This window comes from Equus przewalskii, chromosome 19, assembly GCF_037783145.1.
Source record: "Equus przewalskii isolate Varuska chromosome 19, EquPr2, whole genome shotgun sequence".
Lineage (NCBI taxonomy): Eukaryota > Metazoa > Chordata > Mammalia > Perissodactyla > Equidae > Equus > Equus przewalskii.
Genome location: NC_091849.1, coordinates 15,933,119 through 15,954,703, shown reverse-complemented (window position 1 = coordinate 15,954,703; position 21,585 = coordinate 15,933,119). Strand labels below are relative to the sequence as shown.

Genomic DNA, 21,585 nt, shown 5'->3' with positions numbered 1-21,585 from the left:
ATCAGGTATTTTAATTGAGTTAGGACTCTGAAGGCAAACTGTGGCTTTATCTTACTGCGGTCTTTTGCTCAGAAAATAGGGTTGATATTGCCCTTTATTTGAGCTTAAGACATTGTAGCAAGTGGAATAGGAGGTATATCCTTGTCGACTATGACTTGTAATTGGCTCATAGTACTCCCACTGCCCTCAACACGGTGGATCTTTGCTCCAAATATGGTATCAAATCTTCAACTCCAGATTTATAGGAAAAGCGTAATTGTATTCCTTGGTATTTCCTCAGCACCAAGTAACCCACATCAAAGTATTCCTGCCTTTGGTCTTTCAGCAGGTAATCCGGAGACTTAATGCCAAGTGGCATTTCTGTTATTCGGTATTCACAGCTGAGACCGTTGAAATCTCAGTTTTAAGCTAGAATAGTTTCATTAAGGCCTCCTCCAAGAGGAGAGAGCTTTTCAATAGTGCCTTTGTCTTGCAGTACTTTTCTTCTGATTGCACCAGAAAGTTGTAATGTTTAAACAAGGAGGCACTACCTGGAATGGTATGAGAAAAGAGGTTAAAATAGGGCCATTCTATCTGTTGGCTTTTAAATTAATAAAACAGACAAAAAGGAGACAAATGAGGTTGATTTAATATAATTATGGAAAGTCCTGTTAATCCAAACATTATGCAAGAGTTGGGTAGTTAAAACTTTTACTGATTTTGAGTTTTGGAAAATAATTCTGTTTTTAAAAAGTCTTTGAATGGCCTTTAATCATGTAAGGATACTAGAACTTTTAAAGCATGATTGGAGGTCCTGGTTTTAGCCAGGCTTTTACATGGTAGTGTTTCATAGAATGAAAACAAAGTTGTGGCTTTGATCGGCTTCCAAAGTTCTGTTACTTGTATCTGTCGAAAAGGATGGGGAGGGTGGTGTGTGTGGGTTCTAGCTTGTCATTTTACCTTGACTCACTACTTGGTACCTTGTGAAATTAGGTCAATAAAATACTTGAGGATACTATCATATAACTCCTATTTTTATGGCCAAAAGAGAAGGAGAGGAAAAGATGTAAATTTCTTTCTTAGGACTTTTATTAATTTTGATATAAAAAGGAGCAAATAGAGCAGAAAAGGAAAGAAACTTAAAGTGAGGGGACCCCTCATAATGGCTGCTCATGGACCATAACAGCCCATGATTTATAAATGCTTTATAAATGATCAACGCATGAAGCGCAGACTCTGCCCTCACCTTCCCGGTTTTTCCCAAGCATTCTGCAGGCATGAATAGGACTCTCCTCCAGGGAGGGGATGTGTGATGACTCATGAAAGGGACATGTAACCCAGGGGATGTGCAGCTGCAGTGTGGTCTCTGCGCTCCTTGATCCCCATTCCTCTGTCTCCTGGACCATAATGCTTCCTGTTGGGCTTCAGCAACCCCCTCAGGAGCAGTGTCAAACAAACAAGGCGAGGAAGAAATTGTCAAGAAGGAGCGCATGTCATCTTGGTCTGTAAAATCGTAATTTCCTAGAGACGTCATTTTCTGGCTTTTCAATGCAGATTAGGTATTTCTCATTTATATTGTCATTTTATTCCTGATACGCAGACATACGTTTCTCTGGATGAATAATTATATTTCTTAGCAAACTTTGCTTTATACCAGTAAGGAGATGGGACCTGCATACAGATAGAGACACCTGCTGAGTCTGTATGTGTGTGGATAAAGCTTACCTTTATGAGATAAGCTGTGCTAATAATAGGAAACAGTAGCATGCATCAACATGAATTATAATTAAAAGAAGTTTGATCATAGGATTTTTTCCAGCATATTTATCTCTCTGATTATGTGTTCCTTAGGTAGATACTAATTTTAATTTTTATTACCTGAACACAAACCGGTTAATATCAGTAGAAAATGTCCCAGGTGCATGCTACATACCCAAGGATGGTCAGTTTGGAAAAAGATTTTACAGTGGTTAACCACACAAATCATCAAATGTTGATGGAGTAGGGATCACGTGATGTGATGAATAAATCATATTCTTCAGAATACCTTCAGTTTGGGCTTTGTTCCACCCTTGACTTTCCTCCAGCTCTTCTTGAAATCCACCTCGACGCCTATACTCTCAGGAAAGTTCTACAGTGACGTTGCCTTTCCTGGAGAAGGGGAGCCGTCAGCCCTCTGTGACTGACATGTGTGCTCCTTTGTGGGCAGGGTGCAGGCAGAGGCCTTGGACCTTGCTGGGCTGAGCATGCTCATCCAGAGGAAGCACTCGTACCTCTGCAACTGCCAGCAGCCCCGGCTGCTTCTGTTTCTTCCTCAGAAGGAAAATACAAAGAGTCAGCTTCAGTTGTGAATCAGAAAAAGAGGCTCTTGCAGAACGTTTCATCAGTTGACTGAGCAGTTTCCATATTGGCTTATGTAATGATTTTTCTCCAAGTCACCAGAAAAGGAGCTCTCTTATTTGAAAACCACAGAGTCAAGAGACTTGAGGACATGTCAGAGGAAAAAGTAAAACACCACATTCTCAATCACTTAATCCATAAGTCTTTATCAATGGGTTACCATTTGCAGAAGCACTACGAGGCTTACAAAAAGCAGACAGACACAAACCCTGTCTTCACAGAGTTTACAGGAGTCTGCCTGGGGAAATGGTGTCTTTTTTGGGATAAGGAATAAAATGATTAGCATTCTAAGGAAAGGAAGTAAAAAGATGTAGAGTTCATATCCAAAGAGAAAAAAAAAAAGTACTTGTGATTGAGAAAGTTGTAGCATAGGAGGATGAAGGAAAGAGTGATGGAAAAAGTAGGATTTGAGCAGGTCTCGGTAGGTGTAGCTTGGCTTTTGACCTGTGAAGTAGAAACCTGGGCTCTCAGAGATGGAGAGAGGATCTCAGTGGGGCTGGTAGAACATGCCTGAGGGGAGAAGTAGGAAGCAAAGTTGGAAAAACATGTTGGGGCCAGATTGTGAAGGTCTTAAACATCAGATTTGAGAAGATTTTCAGCAAGCCGTAGGAACCCGTGAAGATATGGCATGGACAAGTTGTATTATATAATCTACTTTAGGAAGTTTGATCCAACAGGGATGACTCAAATGGTTTGCAGGGAGAATATTGAAGGAAGAAGACCAATTAGGCTGCTGTGAGAGGAATAGAGTCTGAACTAGCAAGGTGGTGTGGGAATAGAGCGCAGGCTTGATAGGACTTGACAACTGATGGACTGTGGGAGAAAGAGGAGACAATGATGCCATTAGCGTGAATCAGAAATAAAAGTGGAGGACTGGTTTGGGGGAAAAAAGAGGGAAAGTTTTGAAACAGACTCAATTTATTTATACTGCATATATCCAGCAGCTTGTTGGGGGAGATGCCAGGGCCCAGGATACAGATTGAAGAACTAGATGCAATAAAAGGAACTTATTCTGGAAAGAGAAGAGAGCTGAGCATGGAACCTTGGGGAATACATCCCCTGGGGTTGGAAGGAACGAAAGCTGAGAAAGAGGAACAGCAGTCAGAGTGATGTAAGGAACCCCAGAATAGTTCCATCTCAGAGAAACCAGGAGTATTAGGATGTTTTTGGTGAGAGAGACAAATACAACTCAAAGTGATTTAAGCAAAAGAAACCCTGGAATTTATTGTATCACGTATATATTAGTTTTCTATTACTGGATAACAGATTACCATAAACTGAGTGGCTTAGCACCACACCTGTATTATTCCATAATTTCTGCAGGTAAGACGTCTTGCCACGGCTCAGCTGGATTCTCCACTCAGGGTTTCCTAAGGCTGAAATCAAGGTGTCAGCTGGACTGCACTGTCCTCTGGGGCTTGCAGTCTTCTTCCAAGCTCACATGGTTATTGGCAGAATTTATTTCCTTGTGGTTGTAGGGTAGAGGCCTCTGTTCTGTTGCTGGTGGTGGGCTGGGTGCCACTCTCAGCTCCTGGTGTCCATCTCCAGTTCCTTGCCACGTGGTGGTCCCCCTCCCCTCGTATGTCCTCTCGTGCTTTGAATCTCATTCCTGGAAGAGCCTGTCCCTTTGAAGGGCTCACCTGATTAGGTCAGGCCCACCAAAGATCATCGTTATATTTTAAGGTCAGTTGATTTGGGACCTTAATTTTATCTGCAAAAATCCCTTCACAGCAGGATCGCCCAGATTAGTGTTTGATTGAATAACTAGGAGAAGGTGTGTGTGCGCACAAGGGGTCAGGGCAATCTTGGGGGCTACCTGAGAATTTTGTCTATTACAGCATGACTAAAAAATCCAGGGACAAATCTAACTTTTGACATGGCTGGATCCAAGGGGCCTCACTGTCGTCAGGACTCAGACTTTATCTTTCAGCTTTGCTCCCTGCTGGCAGAGCTTCCTTCTGAAGCGAGCTTTCCTCACAAGGTGGTAAAAGCAGCTCTTAGTAGACCATGCCCCCACGGTCTCACTGGGAGGCGGCACCTCATTCCTCTGAGTCCCAGCCAGTCTGAGAGAGGCCTTTGATTGGTGTGGCTTTGGTCACTTGCCTATCCCTAAAGCCAGTCATCATGGCGAGAGGGATATGTATTCTGATCTCCAGACATGGGTCAGATGCCCATCTCTGGACCCAAGGCATAAGGTCATTCTGCCCAAATCACAAAGAAAATGGAGGAGAGGTCATTCCAGAAAGATGCTGTTTTGCAAAAATTCTAGTCCACTAAATAAAAGTAAAAGAAAATTGAAGGAACCATTGGTGAACTGTATCAAATGTTATAAGAGAAATCAGGAAAAAGCCACTGCATTTAGCAGGCAGGAAGCCATTCATGACCTTTGAAAGAGAAGGAAGTTTACTGAAAAAAAGCGTGGTGGAAATCAAACTGTCAGGGTTTAAGATGTACCTGGTGAAATCCTGGCTTTGAATTTATACCACACTTTACCATGTTTGTTGGTGCACAAGAGAGAGGTGGTAGCCATTTGGAAATGTATCAGGGTATGGGGAAGGTCTTTCATGGATAGCAGTGTCTGAGTGTGTTTGTAGGCTGAGAAGAAGTTTCTAGAAGAGAGGAAAAAGATTGCAGGAGAGATAGAGGGCAGAATTGACACTAACAGGACCTGCAGCCAGTAGGAGGGGAGCAGACTAACAGCCCAAGACTAAGAACCACAGAAAGTTTTCCCAGATTCTAAAGTGTGTGGGCTCTTTTGGGTTTTTGGTCATTTGTCACCTCTTTGGGATGGAAAAGTATCATTCTTTAAAGCGTAGCCATCTCATAGTGATTAAATATACTGAAAAGATTCTTAGCTTTGGTCTGGCTGTGTAATTGACAGAAAGAGCAGTGGTTCTCAAAGTCCGGTCCGTGGACCAGCAGCATCAGCATCACCTGGGAACTTGTTGGAAATGCAAGTTCTCCGGCCCCAGCCAGACCTGCTGAATCAGAAATTCTAGGAGCGGGACCCAGCTGTCTGTGGTTAAACAAGACCTCTAGGTTTTTCTAATGCTGGTTCAAGTTTGGAAAGGCACTGCCTTAGAGCATCCACATCTCCCCTCCACATACCAGGAGGCTTTCCTTAATAATGGCTTTGAAAAGCTGAGAGAATCAAGGACATAGGCTCCAAGTGACAGGGTGGGGAGAATTGTAAATCTTGAAAGGGGATGGCAGCTGTTCAAAAGCCACTAATGACTAAGAATGTAATGGATTGAAAGAACAGAAGAGGGGAGGCTAAGTTCTAACTTAATTGTTCTCAAGTTCATGCAAGGCTTTCATTTGGATGATAGGCGTTAGTGGAGCTGCAAGTCCCAGGAGGACAGAGAACAGTGAGGCAGGCTTAAATTATAGCGGTAGAGTAGTGAGTCCTTGGGAGTAAGGGTTAAGTCGTAGAACTGGTTTTGGATATGGATCATTTAATTTAAATTCAAGCTCTTCTACTAGAACGCTATTAGGAGGTTGCAAAAGAAGGGCATGGCAAGGTTTCTTTCATGCAGGAGCTTATAAAGTTTTTGAGCCTTCAAGACTTAAAATAAATCCAGTGGAGTATAAAAAGGCCGTCTAGCAGAGTGCTGAATTGAAAAGGACCGTGGGTCAAAATGTGTGGAAGAGACTGTAAGTGCTGTGGGCACTCGGGAAGGAGAAATTGGCATCGTGTCATTTCCTTCACTGGACGGAGGATGAAACTGTCAGCCTGGCATAATTTCCCAGGTCTGATGGTGGGGTGTTGGGCAACTTGGCTGCAAGAAGTCCTTTTTTTTTTTTTTTTGGCTCTCTTTTCTTTCCGAGTTTCGTTAGTTTGTCAAAACTCCTAAGTCAAAGCGAGGGTTTGTATTTCAAGACTTTGAACTTGGAGTATTATTAATATTTTTGGTTATATGAGAAACTGGTAGGAGAAATTACATTTTATCCTGGATGTCTGAAATGGAAAGAGACTCAAATAGGAGTTTGGCTTATTCATTGCAAACAAGACTTTCAAACTCAACTGCATTCACGGGGAGAACATGAATGAGCCTGTCTGAGGATGCCTTCGTTTTGTAGGATGAAAAAAAAGCAAATTACTGATTTTCCTTAGTGGAAGGATTAACTTGTACCAGTTCTGGAATGATAGAGAACAAGAAAACACTTCAGATGAACACAACATCTCCATTGCTTTTTATTTCTTGGCATCATGCTGCTCACCTGGGTAAGTAAACAGATAAAACCAAACCAAGAACCAGGAGAGAAGGCACCCAGGACACTGTTGAAGGGGGGCAGAAATGCCGTTTAAGTCCAGGAGACAAATTATAAAAATACCCTAGTAGTCAAGAGGAAGCCAGCGAATTTAAGGTACTAAGAAGATTTTTTTCTGAAGTTTACGTATAACGTGATCTGTTTTTAGCCCTTTGGGGGAGGGTTTTTTTTTAACCCAGCTGTGGCACACAGATGTTAACAGAGAGCTTCCTTTTGTTTCACTGTGATGCTGAGGTGACTTGAGATGCATTAGGAAGCCAGAGACTTCCTTTCTTGTCACATCAAGTGTAATACCTGCGCTAAAGTGCGTTCCTCTAGCAGAAATTACTAGTGTTTGGTGCTCTGATGGCCCAGAAGTCAGACAATAAAATCATCTCTATTTCAAGGTATTAGGAACAGTTCTGTTGCTCATTTCTTTTTTCTAATTGAGATATAGTTGACATATAGCATTATATTAGTTTCAGGTGTACAACATAATGATTCGATATATGTATATATTGTGAAATGATCGTAATAAGTCTAGTTAACAGAAAGTCTGTTGCTCCTCTCTTGATCAAGGAGACCCTATGGCAATGGCCAGGGAAAAAGATGAGATAACGGAAATTAGTTGTACATCTCTGGGTCAGGTGACATAATGCACAGGCTGTTTCCTCTACCTGGAACCTCAGGGGCTGGCTAACTTCTGCTCAACTTTTACTTCCCTGCTAAAATGTTACTTTTGTAAGATAAGCCTTCCTAAGCCCCTCCTTCTAAAAGAGGACCCTCCCTTGTGATTGCAAATCATAATGTTACTTTTTCCTTCGTAATGCCTATCCAATTTTCAAATTTTATACATATAGTAAAAATCGTATTCTCCAGTTCTTCAATGAACTCCTTAAAGGCGTGGTCCTTGGCAGTTTTGTGCACTGTCATAAACCGAGAACCCGGTGGTTATAGTGCGCACCAAGTAAAAATTCTTTGAGTGAATGAATGAATTAATAAGGAAGCACTTGGTAAACTGTATTTACTATTAAAGCCATAGTTAATTATATTAGTAGCAGACACTTCCTTTCTCCCTTCTGTCCTAATTTATTTCTCTCCATTTTTTTGAGTTCTTTATTTTGAGGTGTACTTGTCAGTGTTTCCCTAATTCCAAATCTAAGATTTGATATTGTTCATTCTTGCCTCCTTTGAGATAAAGGACCCCTTTTTTCCCTCGAGAATATTATTACACCCACAGGGTGAATCCTGCAACTCCACCTTTCTTCATTGTGTGCTTATAACTTGGAAAGGAAAATATGACCAGCCTCGTGGATGAGTTACTTGGGAAGCAAACAGGATTCTAGCATTGCACTTAAATTCTATTTCTCGTGTTCCCCAAAGCCACTCATTAAGTTCCTATAGCTCAAGCACGCCCCTCAAGAATACACCAGTCAAAATCACTTGTTAATATTGACCCAGGAAAAGCTGGTCCTGGCTCTCTCTTGAAGGAGGGAAAAAAAATCAAGAAATTCACGTGTGGAAAATATTAACGATCCAGGACATGAATAGGTCTTTTCTTTAAAAGCAACAAACAAACAAACAAAAATTATCCAGTCCTTCCCCAGCAGGGCGCTGGTGTGCCATTTCTGTGTGTAAGTGTTATCCTCGGTGGGCGGAAATGGCAGACAGACAAGTGGAAAATTTCACAGCTCCGAAAACATCCAGTGCACCATACGCTGCAGCCTGGCCGTTTGAGGGAGCCGTGTGGCATGGACCGAATAAGACGCGCCCGCACAGGCCTCTCTCACCCACCTTTCTGTCCCCTTTTCTCTTTGATTCCTGCTCCAGGCCTTCGCTTTCTTTCTCCCTGAGATGCCAGACACTTCCTTTCCGGTACTCTGCCTCCCTTGACCCTTCAGTGGAAGGGGAGTGTTAGCACAGTGGCCCATGCAGATCTGTGGATGTTTGGGTGCCCCAGGGATGGTTGACTGTTGGTGCCTCGCCAAAGCTGGCTTTTATATTCTGGCTCAGAGTTGAGTAACAGGCTCATGACCACTACTCATGCATTGCGTTTACATAGTGTCTTTCTTCTCGCAAACTGTGAGTGCTTTGCGAGAGTGATCTTACTGATCTTCCCAAGAACCCAGTGAAGTGTGAAAATGGCAACAGGTGAGAGTCCTAGCTCCCTCCTTTTTGCAGAGACTCAAATCAAGTGACTTACTTTGAGACTGTGGTGCAAGTTTGCATCTCACCTGGGATTGCATCTGAGTCTCCCAGAATTGGCTTCAACTTGATGGGATGGGATGGGCAGGGCAGGGAAAAAGGCTGGCCGTGCCGTGATGTGTTTCCTGGGGCCAGAGCAAAAATGTTGAAATTTTTTTTTTTAAGGAAAGTGTACTGGAAAGTGGTTTTCGGTGAATTATCATTTAGTCTCATTGATCGCGAGATTTCATTTGTTGAACCAACGAATGATTTGACAATGCATTTACCTTTTTCTTTTTCCTCTGTTCTGTTCCCATGCTAGGGATTTCTCACGTCTCTGTGAAGGGAAGAAAGAACACGCCTGAGCCCAGGAGCACGCCAGCTACTTGTGAGAAGTCTCCGTGGTGAAGGATAGGCTGGGGCTACCTGTGAGCAGTGCACAGTGAATGTTGTAAGTTAACAAGAGCAGCATCTGCAGTGGCTTGCCTTGCGAGGGTTTGTGAATCACTGGATGTAACTGAGCCAGGGTGATGAAGGGGTGTTAGCATTAGCTCTAGGTGATCATCCAATTAATTTCTTTTTTTAGGGGAGAGATTCTGTTTTTATTTGCCATGAACTTTCCTTTCTCTCGGCTTCTGTGGGGCGCTGCTCATTATCTACTTCTGGAATAAAAGAGTGGAATACAATGATTCTTTCATTGTAGGAACGGGCTTTCCCCTGGTACAGTCAAACGGTATCAAGTGTGGAGTAACCTCTTTAACTTGGGCTTTCGCCGTTCTTTGAGGTCGGTGGCTAGGGGGTAAGGTTCTCCAGGCTAAAGGTTAGCAACCAGGACTTGCACCCAGCGATTATGTTTATTTATGTGAAGTTTATGATTGGAATGAATTTTTTTTCTTGCTTTCAAAAATCTGAGGTATGCAAGTACAGTTGTTTTGGGTGCTTCTCGTATTCAAAATTGGCTGGTGTACTGGTTTTCGTCAGGTTCTGGGGTTGGGATTTTGGGATTGGTAAAGTAGTTCCTGTGTGTCAGCTGCTGGTCACCTTTCATGAGGGGTTTAGTATCAAGTAATTGAAGAGACGGCACACTGTGGGCTTCAAGGAGCTGACCCGCCACGAAACTTAGAGCTTTGACCAGCTCTGCTGCTGTCTGGAGATTTGACCTCTTTGCTAGACTGTGTTACAAGAAAAGTGTGCAAGAGTTTTGACCAGGAAAGAACACAGCTACAGGAAACCCAGGATGGCCTATGAATGTGTTATCTTCAAAGTTTAGAAAATGAAAAGCCAACTTAGACTAGGGGTTTTTCTATATGCATGTATGCATACTTAATATATATTAATATTTTTGTGTGTATATTTGTGTGTATATGTATATATATGCATAAAACTATGTATTAAGCTTTCTAGGCGTTTCTTGCCTGCTTTTTTGCAGTTGCATAAAAGATTTTGAAAAAGCAAGATGCTGCTAATATGAGGGCATGTATCAGGAAGAATTAACACTGAAAAGAAAAATTTCCACTGAATTTTTTTTAAAGGGAGGAGGCAGAATTTGAGGGAAGGAGAAGAGACTTTTTTTTTAAGGTGTGCTTTTTTTGGTGAGGAAGATTGGCCCTGAGCTAATATCTCTTGCCAATCTTCCTCCTTTTTTTTTTTTCTCCTCTCCCCAAAGCACAAGTATATAGTTGGATATTCTAGTTGCAGGCCGTTCCAGTTCTTCTATGTGGGATGTCACCACAGCATGGCTTGATGAGCAGAGTGTAGGTCCACACTCGGGATCCAAACCGGTGAACCCTGGGCTGCTGAAGCAGAGTGTGTGAACTTAACCACTCGGCCATGGGGCCGGCCCCCCTGAATTTTTTTTATTTCATGGTTTTCTAAAAATTTGTATTAAAATATGCATGTTTATTCATACCTCCTCAGGGTTAAATAATCAGTAATATTAAAATAAGCTTATTAAATCCAAAATCTCCCAGTGCCTCATAGTAAATGGATGATGGGAGACACTGGTGTTTTAATGTGGTTCCCTTTTGTATGTGTGATGACATTGGTGATAGTGGAAAGTACACAGCTCCTGGAATTAGTCGACCTGAATTCTATTCCTGGCCCTATGGTCAAGGTCAAGTAAGTTTGCAACCTTGGGCAAGTCACTAACCCTCAAGAAGTGTTACTTTCTAAGTCTATATATTGCTCTGTGCCACCTGTTTATTGCTCAATGACATCTTGGTTTGGAGTCCCTGTGAGGGGCAGAGCATCTTATAAGGCACTTTAATACTTACTAAAAAGTATCTCCTTATAAAAATTTCTAGCAATATTAAGGAACAACTTTACGTCCTGTTAGATTTGGGTGCTCCAGGAGCAGGGTGTTTTTACTACAAAATTATTTTCCCAATCAGGTGGCTGTTAGAATGCGCTTCTGGTGACGGTTTTTAAAGCGTTTTTATCCTGGGAAACAAGTATGTTATGGAAAAGCGCTTTAGGTTTCAGGTTCCATTTGAGAGCAGTGCCGTTACTATAATCAAGATAGCTTTTGTTTCAAATCTGCTGGTGTTTTCTTTTAAACCATTGCTTTGAACCGCTCACATGATACCCTGCCAAACCTCAAACCTTGAGTGAGGTTTTCAAAGAAGTTCCGAAGCGTAAACTTTAAGATGCCACATGGCCAACTTAAAGTAATTTTAAAATCCTTCAGTAAATGGAGTGGGTTGAGAGAGAGGAAGAAAATACTAAATTCTCGCGACCTCCTTTAGCACCAAGGACTTTCTCTTCCAAATTGCATTTACTTGGGAGTGGAGGGGGGTTCCCAGTTATCTTAACAAAGTTTGAAATTAGTCATCTTAGTAGTTGGTTACCTTTTATAATCTTGGAGCATTTTTACAACATTGAGTTCATATTTTCCTCTTACTTTGGTGTCCTGGGTACCCAGAGGCCTGTACCATTATAATAGTGAAGGGAGGAGATTTTCAAAGAATGTACGCTTGCACATAGGTGGGGTATGATGGTGGGTGTATGAGCATTTGAGTCATAATCGTAGCAGCCATTGGATTAGTGGTTCCTGTCCTCAGCTGTCCTCGCAGACTGCACCCCAAATTCGTTACCTCTGCAGCGTTCCTCTTGTTGTCCCCATTTACCGCCTCTCACATCTGCTCCCATCTTTCTAGCGGATGCAGTTTGCCCCTGAAAGTCTCTCAGACTGGATCTAGGATGTAGCATCTTGCACAAGAAAGGAATGGCGATGAAAATCTGGCTCAAGAGTCAGGAGCCTGCATCATGGTGCACTTGACTCTATGACCTCGGGCCCCCCAAAGCCCTGGGGGCCTGTTTTATGATGACTAACATGAGAAAGTTGAGTTAAATGACCACTGGTGGGTCTCCCAGCTGTAAGTGTCTAACCCTGCGTAAAGGATCAGCCTTGGATGAGGCGGACTGGACCTTCATTTTACCCTGTTTGGCTTCTAAAAGTCAATGATCTGGCACAACTTCAATTTACAACTGCTTTTAAAATGTTGAGTGCAGTCTTATGGTTAGGAAAAAAAAAATTAGTATGTCACCATTGTGATACCCTTTCTGCAGGAACCCTCTCGGGTACCACGTGACAATTCAAAAGATGTTCATTTGAGGGCCTCCTGAGAATGCAGTTTTAGTGATTCAAATTTAGGATCCACACTCACTGGTCTTTTTGAAAATTAAACATGAGCCAATTTTAAAATTAACTTTTTAGAAACTGCCCACCGCCGTACTCAAGTATTGCTTAGTCCCTAAGCAGGGAGGCCATGATCCATAATTCTCTCTTAAGCTTCTCTGTGTCCTTACGCAGGATTTCTCAAGTTACCTTTTCAAAGCAGCCTCCCCTGACCTACATAAAATAGCACCCACCCCATCCCTCTCTAGCCTCTAGCCTACTTTATTTTTTTTAATCACCTTCCATGTTGTATATTTATTTGTTAGTCGTCCATCTCTTCAACTAGACTGGAAGCCCCATGAAAGCGTGGCTATTATTTTATTATTACCATTCTTATTCTTTTTCTTATTATTCCCTGCTGAATCCACAACATCTAAAATGCCACTTGGCCCATAGTGGACACTCAGTAAATACCTGTTAGTGAATGTGAGGAGAGAGTCAGCACATGCTGGGGTTTCTCCTGTGTGGGCCTAAGCCGTTAGAAAAAGGAGCGTAAACAGGGTTCTGATGAGAATTGCTTGAACCTGATAGTAGTTTGGTAGGGTAAGTGGTGGCACGGAGAGACTAGCCTGCTTTCTTTCCCTTAGAAGTAGATGCTAAATGTCTGTGATGTGTGTAAGTAAATGTGGGAAAGGAAACAATTGAAAAAAAAAAAACTTTATAGAACTATCAATAGAGTTTGGGGATTTTCTGATACTTGAAAAAACAAAAATGTGCCCTGTGTATATTTCCTCCCCTTTTCCATTGAGTGGTTTGCTTTATCAGTTGTTTGTGAGCGGTCTGCCCTGGCGTTCTGTGCACAGTGGTGGTTTTGCCTCCTACAATCACATCACTTTATCACCATTTATGTATCCATTTGTTCCCAAAGTGGGAGCCGGGTTGAGGTGCTGAATCTACCTGGAAACTCCCCATGTACTGAATGGCGTCATTTTCATTTTCTTTGCTTTTGGATGACACACAATTTGGAAAATAAAGAAATAACATGCTGGTAGAAATGAAGTCTGTCGAATGTCTCTGTGGTGATAAGGGGAAGTTCTCAAAAGCTTTCTTAAGGAGGACCGTCCTCCATTGCTTTTGAGGATAGCAGGAATAAAAGTGTCTTGATTCTTGTGTGTTTATCAACCCCCTTGTCAGAATACCTGCTCTGAGTGTGGAGAAGTTACATTATTCCTGGGAAGAAATGGAAAGACTAAAATAAACACCTCTGTGCCTATTTAGACAGCATTATGCTGTCTTTATAAGCTTTGAAAATTGGGAGCTGAATTTCTGGTCTCCAGAGTAAGAGAATTACACAGACACACTCTAGTAAGAGCGATTTGGGAATTTCCCTATGTGTCTGTCAATTTGTACCTTTTCGATTTGCCATCTGTGATACCAAATTTTCTGGCACTATCATAAAAGAAAAATAACAAACCCGAGGTAGATAAAGGGAGTCAGGAGAGAAGGGGAGATTTTACTGTTAGATACATGAGGGAAAACAGTCTCACTGTTTTTGGTCCTTGCTTCTCATGACCCGGTAAATGGGCCTGTGTATTGTAAACGCGAAGAGGCTCTCACTGAGCACCTTCCATGCCAGGTACTCTGGGCATCCTTGTACAGCCTCAAGTCCTCTAGAGTTTTCTGTTTCACCCATTTCATTCCCTGTCCCACACTTCCTCCAGTTGCTTCTTATTGATAGCCTCACTAATTCCTGGCCATGGCTCCTTCGGCAGGGCCTTTGCACAAGCTACTTCTCAGAGTTGTCAGAGCTACTTCCTGAGTCAGCTGGCAAAGTCTAGCACTTCCCAGGCACACCCTTTCCCTCGGCATCACCTTCCCCGGGGGCTCAGCCTCCTCTTCTCAGCATCTCAGAGAGGAGAAGGGAAATACACAGAACGCCCAGAAGCTGTGGAAGGAAAAATGTGCATGTGTCTTCTACAATATTTGTTTTCTGTGGGGAAGAAGAAAGCATCAACGGCCTGGTCAGACTGCTTTCTAACTGAATAGTGCAGAGGCAAAAAGTTTTTGTGTTCTATTTGTGAAGAATTCACTAAATAAATAATATTTATTAAAAGACTGTTGTGGCCAAGGTGTGCTAAAGTCTGTTAGGGATACAGTGATGAGTAATCTATATTTACTGTCCTCTGAGACCTGACTTTAACAGAGCACCATGGGAGGATGTTCTCGGGGGCGTGAGTCAGCTGCTCCGAAAGTCATGATGGGTAGGGTTCCTCCGAGTTGGGTTTTCAGGAAAGGCTTCAAGGACCGCTGAGGGTGAATTAGGCCTTGACTCAGGGGTAGGATTTCAAGCTGCTATATGTGTGTGCTTTGAGAACGTAAGGGAGGGAGAGAAGACAAAACTAGTCTTTTATTTAACTGCTTCTGCATCTGGGCAAGTGAGACATTAGAGTCAGAAACCGCTTTCCATCAGAAACAATGTGGTATGACCACCAACGAAGACAGAATTTGTAGCCCCTGGGAACCATTCTCCTATAGTGTCCTTTTATATATTTCTATGCAAAAGCTGAAGCAGGAACTTGGGCCACTTAAAGAAATGATGCCTCTCAGCCCTAGTAAGTGTAGTGTTTTCAACTTGAACTTTGGACAGAAATGACACCTACAACTAAAAATGTATTTCTTGGAGCCGGCCCGGTGGTGCAGCGGTTAAGTGCGCACGTTCCACTTTGGTGGCCCGGGGTTCGCCGGTTTGGATCCTGGGTGCTGATGTGGCACCACTTGGCAAGCCATGCTGTGGTAGGCATCCTGCATATAAAATAGAGGAAGATGGGCATGGATGTTAGCTCAGGGCCGGTCTTCTTCAGCAAAAAGAGGAGGATTGGCAGCAGATGTTAGCTCGGGGCTAATCTTCCTCACACACACACAAAAAAGTATTTCTCAAGTGGTGTATCTTTGAAGTGCCCACTGTTCAAGAATCAGTATACACGCAAGGAGGAAGGCAGGGAAGTTGGATAGTGGTGCTGCCCCAGAAGGGAAGTATTAACCCACTGAAAATTCTTCCAGCTAAAGATCAAATAATTCCCACCCTTTTCGACACCTCTGGGGTTGATCAGCTCCATTCTCTTTGTTGGAATATTACTGATGTTTGTCATTTCTGACAAAGTATATCATACTGTAGTATTTGAATTATTTTCATTATTCCTCTAAAAGATTGTTGTTGCTCTTTTGCTTTCCTCTTTTGCTTTCTTACCGAAAAGTGAGGCATAAATAGGAACTAAATGACATTGTTCTGTCATAAAGCGGAAACAAAATTTGTTGATTCTTACCAGTAAATAAATCGTTTCTTGAGGCTAATATAAAAAGACAAGTAGATAATTTCATTCTTTTAATTCCCCCAATTTTTCACTTTTGTAAAACAAACATTTATTGTAATACAAGAAAATCATTTAACCAATGTATATTCATATTAAATTTCAAGTGGTATATGTAATAAATTATGCTAGATTATGCTTAGATTTAAAGAATTAATCTGTCTTCTCTATGTTCTGAGGATTATGTTAACCTTTTGCAGATACCTAAATAAGTAAGTTATGTGATTAAGAAATCGTAATTTTCAACAAGTATAAAATGCTTTTTAAGTCAGATAGCAAAATTAACTGTTTGAAACGTATGTTAGATAAGGTTAGTTTCTCACTCATTTTTTTCTATTTGTGCTTCCATTCTGAACGACTTCCTTAAATAGGATCCCCAAAAATGGAAATATTAATGGGATACAATCAGCAATCTCCTTCAGGATCTTTGATTTCCAAGACTCAGGCAGGTTCTTGTCATCATGCTTTTTGGACCCAGCCGTCTTCTTATACCTCCAAATCCCACTTGTTGCCCAATCCTTTATCACACACATCTTGTGACCATCTCCCTTCCAGCCTCAAGCCTCTGGCACTGGGATAGGACGTGGCCACAATGCCAGCAGAATTCACTGCTTAGGACCCTTGCCTAGGTACTGGGCTGTGTTAGCTCTTTCAGTCTGTACATAAGCTGTCTTCCTGGACATCTGGACACTGTACTTAGTGTGTCTAGAAATGAAATCACTCTTGCTAAAATAGTTTTCTAAAATTTCCATTAGGTTACTCTTCATTTCGTTTTCCTTTTTCCTTCTCAAGCCTTTGTAGCTTGCATAGAACTGAAAAATTGTAATTCCTCCAAGGGCTAAAATCCAAGACTTTGATAGACAGTCTTGATGCCTGGGGCTCCTACGAGTTACTACCTGTTATAAGCATTGTAAAACTTACCCTGCAGAACAAAGAGAACTGGGCACAAAGATTGTTCCCTTCTTCTACCATGGCAAGCCCTAGTTTTCCGGTCTCCTTTGCTTTTTCTTCTTTGTTCTCCGAGAAAAGGTGGGGATGAGGTTAGGATGCTATTGTTCAGAAAGGGGACAGCTATTGCCTGTACAAACAGATTTTCTCCCTTCTCTTGGCAACTTCACTTGCTCTACCTGTTTCTGGCTCACTTCTGCTTATGAACAGCTTCCCTCCCTCCACTTTCAGGAGACTAATAAGTTAAATATACACATGTCCATTGGTTACTGCCTATCTACCAGTTCACATAATTCAGAATAGAGTCATTCTGCTCCTATCTTAAGCGAGTTTCTTGCCCCTTCTCTGTCACCACCATGTCAAGCACAGTGTAGATTAAAGGATAGTATGTCAAGGTGAGAGCTGTCCACTGGGTAATGTTAGTCTGTCACTCCCTTTAGCAGAGCAGATTGGCTGCCAATCGGTATCTTGTTGCTGTCATCGGAGTTCGCAATCCAAATTCCCAGCTTTGCTGGCGATCTATTTCTGTGCCCCAGCAATGACGCCAGTTGTCCTAGCAACCTGCTGGCTGGCACTTCCCTAAAGGCAAGCATGGGAGTGGCAGTGGAAGAGGGTGGCCTCCAGGGGGTCAGAAAGGGAGTTGGCAGTCACCTTGGTCAAAGAGGATTTTCCATTTCCTTCATCTGGGCAGGCCTCCAGGAAGAGGATGTCGGTATCATGGGAGTGTCACTTACTAAGGATCATGGACCACATGGTCTTTCTGGTATAGATAGCCTCCCATGGAGAATAACAAGGTGATTAATGGATAGTCCAGGCAGAATGTGGGGACTACCGGGCCAGGATGTTAGTCGATCTCAGAACATTAGATGGTGTCAGTTGCTCTTGTGAATTGAGTTAATGTTCTGGTTGTTTATCAGCACTGGCATTCAGAGTTGGGGACATGGGTAGATGTTTGGGAGGAATTAGAGGTCAAGAGAAGGAAGATGAGGGGAAACACCATTACAGTCGATCTTGGCTCCTTTTCCTGGTGACAGGTCTGACCTGAAAGCAGTTCAGTGTAACTGGAGCTTTCTTACTGGACTCCAGTAATTTATCCATGTCCCCAGCGTAGAAAAGGAACACTATTCACCTTGTCCTCTTCTTTGTAATTACTCTTTTCCTCCCTTTATGTTAAATTGAATTGGCACTAAGTGACTTTTTCCCCCTTTCTGATTTGGATCCCAAAGAACATAGAAGTCCTGAGGATTATGTCCTAAAGTCCCTAACCTAGTTGGCCTTGCCTAGGTTAAGTCTAAAATTAGGCAGTCAGTTTACACTGGATGTCTTGGGGACTTTATTCCATCGCCACTTCATTGTAGAAGCCCCTAGCCAAGGACTTTGGCTGACATTTTCTCCTAGGAGTGCTTCTGTCTATGTTGGCATGGAGATGTCAGGACATTTTTCACAAAGAAAGAACTAACAGCTGGTCTACCTGCAAACCTTGTTGGGAGATGGGGAGCAAGGAAATCTGATGAAAAGGATGTCTCCAGAACATTTGAAACCCACAAACGACATAAAATATTATTAGTACCTTTCTTTTCATCACTAAAAGAGTTTTTGTATTCTGAGACCTCTTATTATTTGCTCCATTGAATGAACCTCCTTAGCTGGGCAAGTGCCTATAATTGTGTCTTCATGATGGGGAAGCCAGTTAGGCTGTAATGGAACATTTCTAGCACAATTTATATACTCATCCAATATCCGTTTCCTCTTCCATACCTGGAATAAAGATAGATATTCAAGATCTGGGACTGGAATTAAGAGAAATGATATTTGGACAAAAAAGAAACTCCAAGGTAGTTGTTTGTAATTTCAGAGCATCCTGTGTTTTCAAGATGTTTCTTAACAAATAAAATAAAATAAATTACTCTTGTTTGACAAGTGTGTGGTATGCCCAACAGGTCATTATTTTAAGTTGTTGAAATGGTTTAAATTATAAAAGACACTGTGTGTTCCTAGCAAAATGAATACCTATTGGGTGCATTTTGATATTGTAGAGGAGTAGAGGTTTGTTTTTTTATTTTATGTAACTCTTAATTCAATACTTAATAGTAAATATTCATCATTCTTCATGGTACACAGGCAGTGAAGTCAGTTCTCTCATATTGATATGAATAATAAATACAACTAGTGTGAATCACATTAAAGTTGGAAGATTAAAATCCTTCTCGAGGCCGGCCCTGTGGCTTAGTGGTTAAGTTCGCACACTCCGCTTCAGCGGCCAGAGTTTGCAGGTTCAGATCCCAGGCACAGGCCTACACACCACTCATCAAGCCATGCCGTGGCAGCATCCCACATACAAAATAGAGGAAGATTGGCACAGATATTGGCTTGGTGACAATCTTCCTCAAGCTAAAAGAGGAAGATTGGCAATAGATGTTAGCTCAGGGCCAATCTTCCTCTCTCTCTCTCTCTCTCTCACACACACACACATACACACAAAGCTCTAGGTTTGAGGATTGCTTTTTTTAAAAGAAATTTGGTAAAGTAGATGATAGCCCAATTAGGTCTCATGAACTTCATGCTTCATACTTTTCTTTTCCCGACTTATCTAGATATACAGTAATTGGAAGCACTCCTAGAATAGAAGGAAACTGCTGTCTCTCCCTCTTGAATTTGTTGTTGTCAGTCACAGAGGTAGGTTTGAATCTAAATATTAATAACCAAGGAGAAGATAGAGACGCCTTGGGCTTGGTCCAGGAGCAGGAGCATCAGGCTGGTTCTGGACACGGGTTTTCTTCCCATTCCTGCCCCTCTGAGCCCATGCACAAGCTGCTTTCTTTCTCTGTGCCTCTATTTCCTTGTCTTCCAAAGGAAGATACTCATTGCTTCCACTTAACAGTGTCAGATTTAAAGGCATTATTCCAAATAAGAGGCTTTTGGAATCATATCTGGGTTCAAATCCCAACCTATTACTCATTAGCTGTGTGTCCTTGAGGAAATTGTTCCATTTTTCTGAGTCTCATTTGCTTCATCTGTAAAATAGGGCTGATCATACCTACCTCATAAGATTATTGAGAGAATTAAATGAGATATTTTGTTAAGTTTTAGCCCAATGATTGATTGCTCCCTAGTAACTGTGGCAGCTATAGTGCTGTTAGGATGATAAATTTCACAGAAGAAAATTTATCATGATGTGTCGCTGAAATGAACAGGTGAACAATTGCATCTTGCTAGTCTCTTTGTTGCAGAGACGTTTCCTCTGTCACACGAATTGTCATTAACTGTCAGTGTCATTGCATTGACGGTGAAATCAGTTAGATATTGTTAAACCCCTCTGCTTCTTTGACACATATAGTAGAGTCGTTATGACGGTGACGGTGACAGCATTTGTCAGAATTATCCACGTGCCTATGCTGAGGGCCCTTGGAATTTTAGGTGAATTTCTTAGTGTTAGTCAAATTGAAAGGCACCATGAGTTTGGAAGATATGATAGTCTCACCTATAAAAAGAGTAGGGAGATTCCCAAAGGCTATTGATATGAGTGGAAGCCTAAAAAAGAAAAACATTAAAATATGTTTTGATGTCGTTACCACATCTAGGTAGTGATCAGTAAAAATTCTCTAGTCTAATTCTTTAAAATTAAGGATGGAAAAAGCTGGAAGATAGATATGTACATTCCTGTGTCTTCTTTCAGCGAATATTTACTAAGTGTGTGCTGTAGGAAAGGCATCTAGCTAAAGAGCTTTCAGTCACTGGGGAAAGAGATCAAAGGATAGGCAACTCCTTCACACCGTGGCCAGTGCTTTTTTAGAGGTACCCACGAGATGCCATGGGTGCAAACCAGAGTGGCATATTTTGGGGTCAGGAAAGCCTTCATCCTCAGACCTGAAGGATGGGCAGGTCTTAACCAGAAAACAAAGTGGGCGTATCAGTTGGCATATACTGTGTAACAAGCTACCCAATATTTAATGGCTTAAAACAACAAACGTATTATTTCTTTTGATTCTGCGGGTTGGCTGGGCTATTCAAGTCTGGCCAGCTTGCTTGGGACTGGTTGGTCCTTGACGGCCGCACTCATATGTCTAACTGTTGTAAGGCTGTTTGGGAGAGGGGAGCTTCAGCTGGAGCAGCTTGTCCCTCTTCCACGCAGTCTTTCATCCTCTCGTAGGCTAATCTGAGCTTCTTCAGATTGCGATCTCAGGGTTCCCAAGGCAACAAGAGAGGACAAACCCAGACTACAAGTGCTTTTCAACCTCTGTTTGCAAAATCTTTGCTAATTTCCCTTTAGCCAAAGCGAGTCACCTAGTAAGTCCAGACTCAAGGGATGAGGGAAAGGCCAGCTTTAGTCACATGGTAGATACCATGTGCTAAGCTCAGAGGTAAGAGAGAACACGGCATGTTGGAAAACTGCAAGTTGGCCACAGTGGCGAGGGGAGAGCAAGTCCAAAGTGTCAAGGGAACAGGCCAGATCACAAAGTATCTTTTCAGTAAGCTCTGCTGAGGAGTTCAGAGTTTGTCTTGAAGAGAGGAGTAGAATCATTGAAAGATTTTAAGTAGCATGTTGACATAATCAGCTAGATGGCAAAGGCCTAAAGCATTTGTTAGCCTAGACAATTCAGGGAAGTTTCCAAAGAGACGTCCCGGAATAGCGAGGAGAAGATAGAAATTCTGCAACTGAGAGGTGGTTCCAGGTTGACCAAAAAGAGGGTGGCGGTCCCCCAAGGTGTGTCAGGAAACACAGAGGCTCAGGCCAGCAGCTCTCTCTGTGTGAAGTCGGCTGCGAGAACTCAGAGCAGGTTAAGGGAGCTGAATCGTGCTGGCACCGTTCGTCGCGTCACTCCTGGTGGGATCCTGCCA

General features: G+C 42.3%; 1 protein-coding gene across 13 annotated transcripts in view; it reads left to right on the top strand.

Moving 5' to 3' along the window:
• ATXN1 (ataxin 1) overlaps positions 1-21,585 on the top strand; it is a 384,333-nt gene that overhangs the window by 226,957 nt on the left and 135,791 nt on the right. For 12 of the 13 annotated variants that reach the window (XM_070585090.1, XM_070585092.1, XM_070585089.1 and 9 more), the window contains one exon: positions 9,137-9,265. The gene's annotated coding sequence lies outside the window, so the exon portion shown is untranslated. Of the gene's footprint in view, positions 1-6,458; positions 6,605-9,136; positions 9,266-21,585 lie in introns of those variants that run through there. The other variant, XM_070585102.1, reaches the window with a different exon arrangement.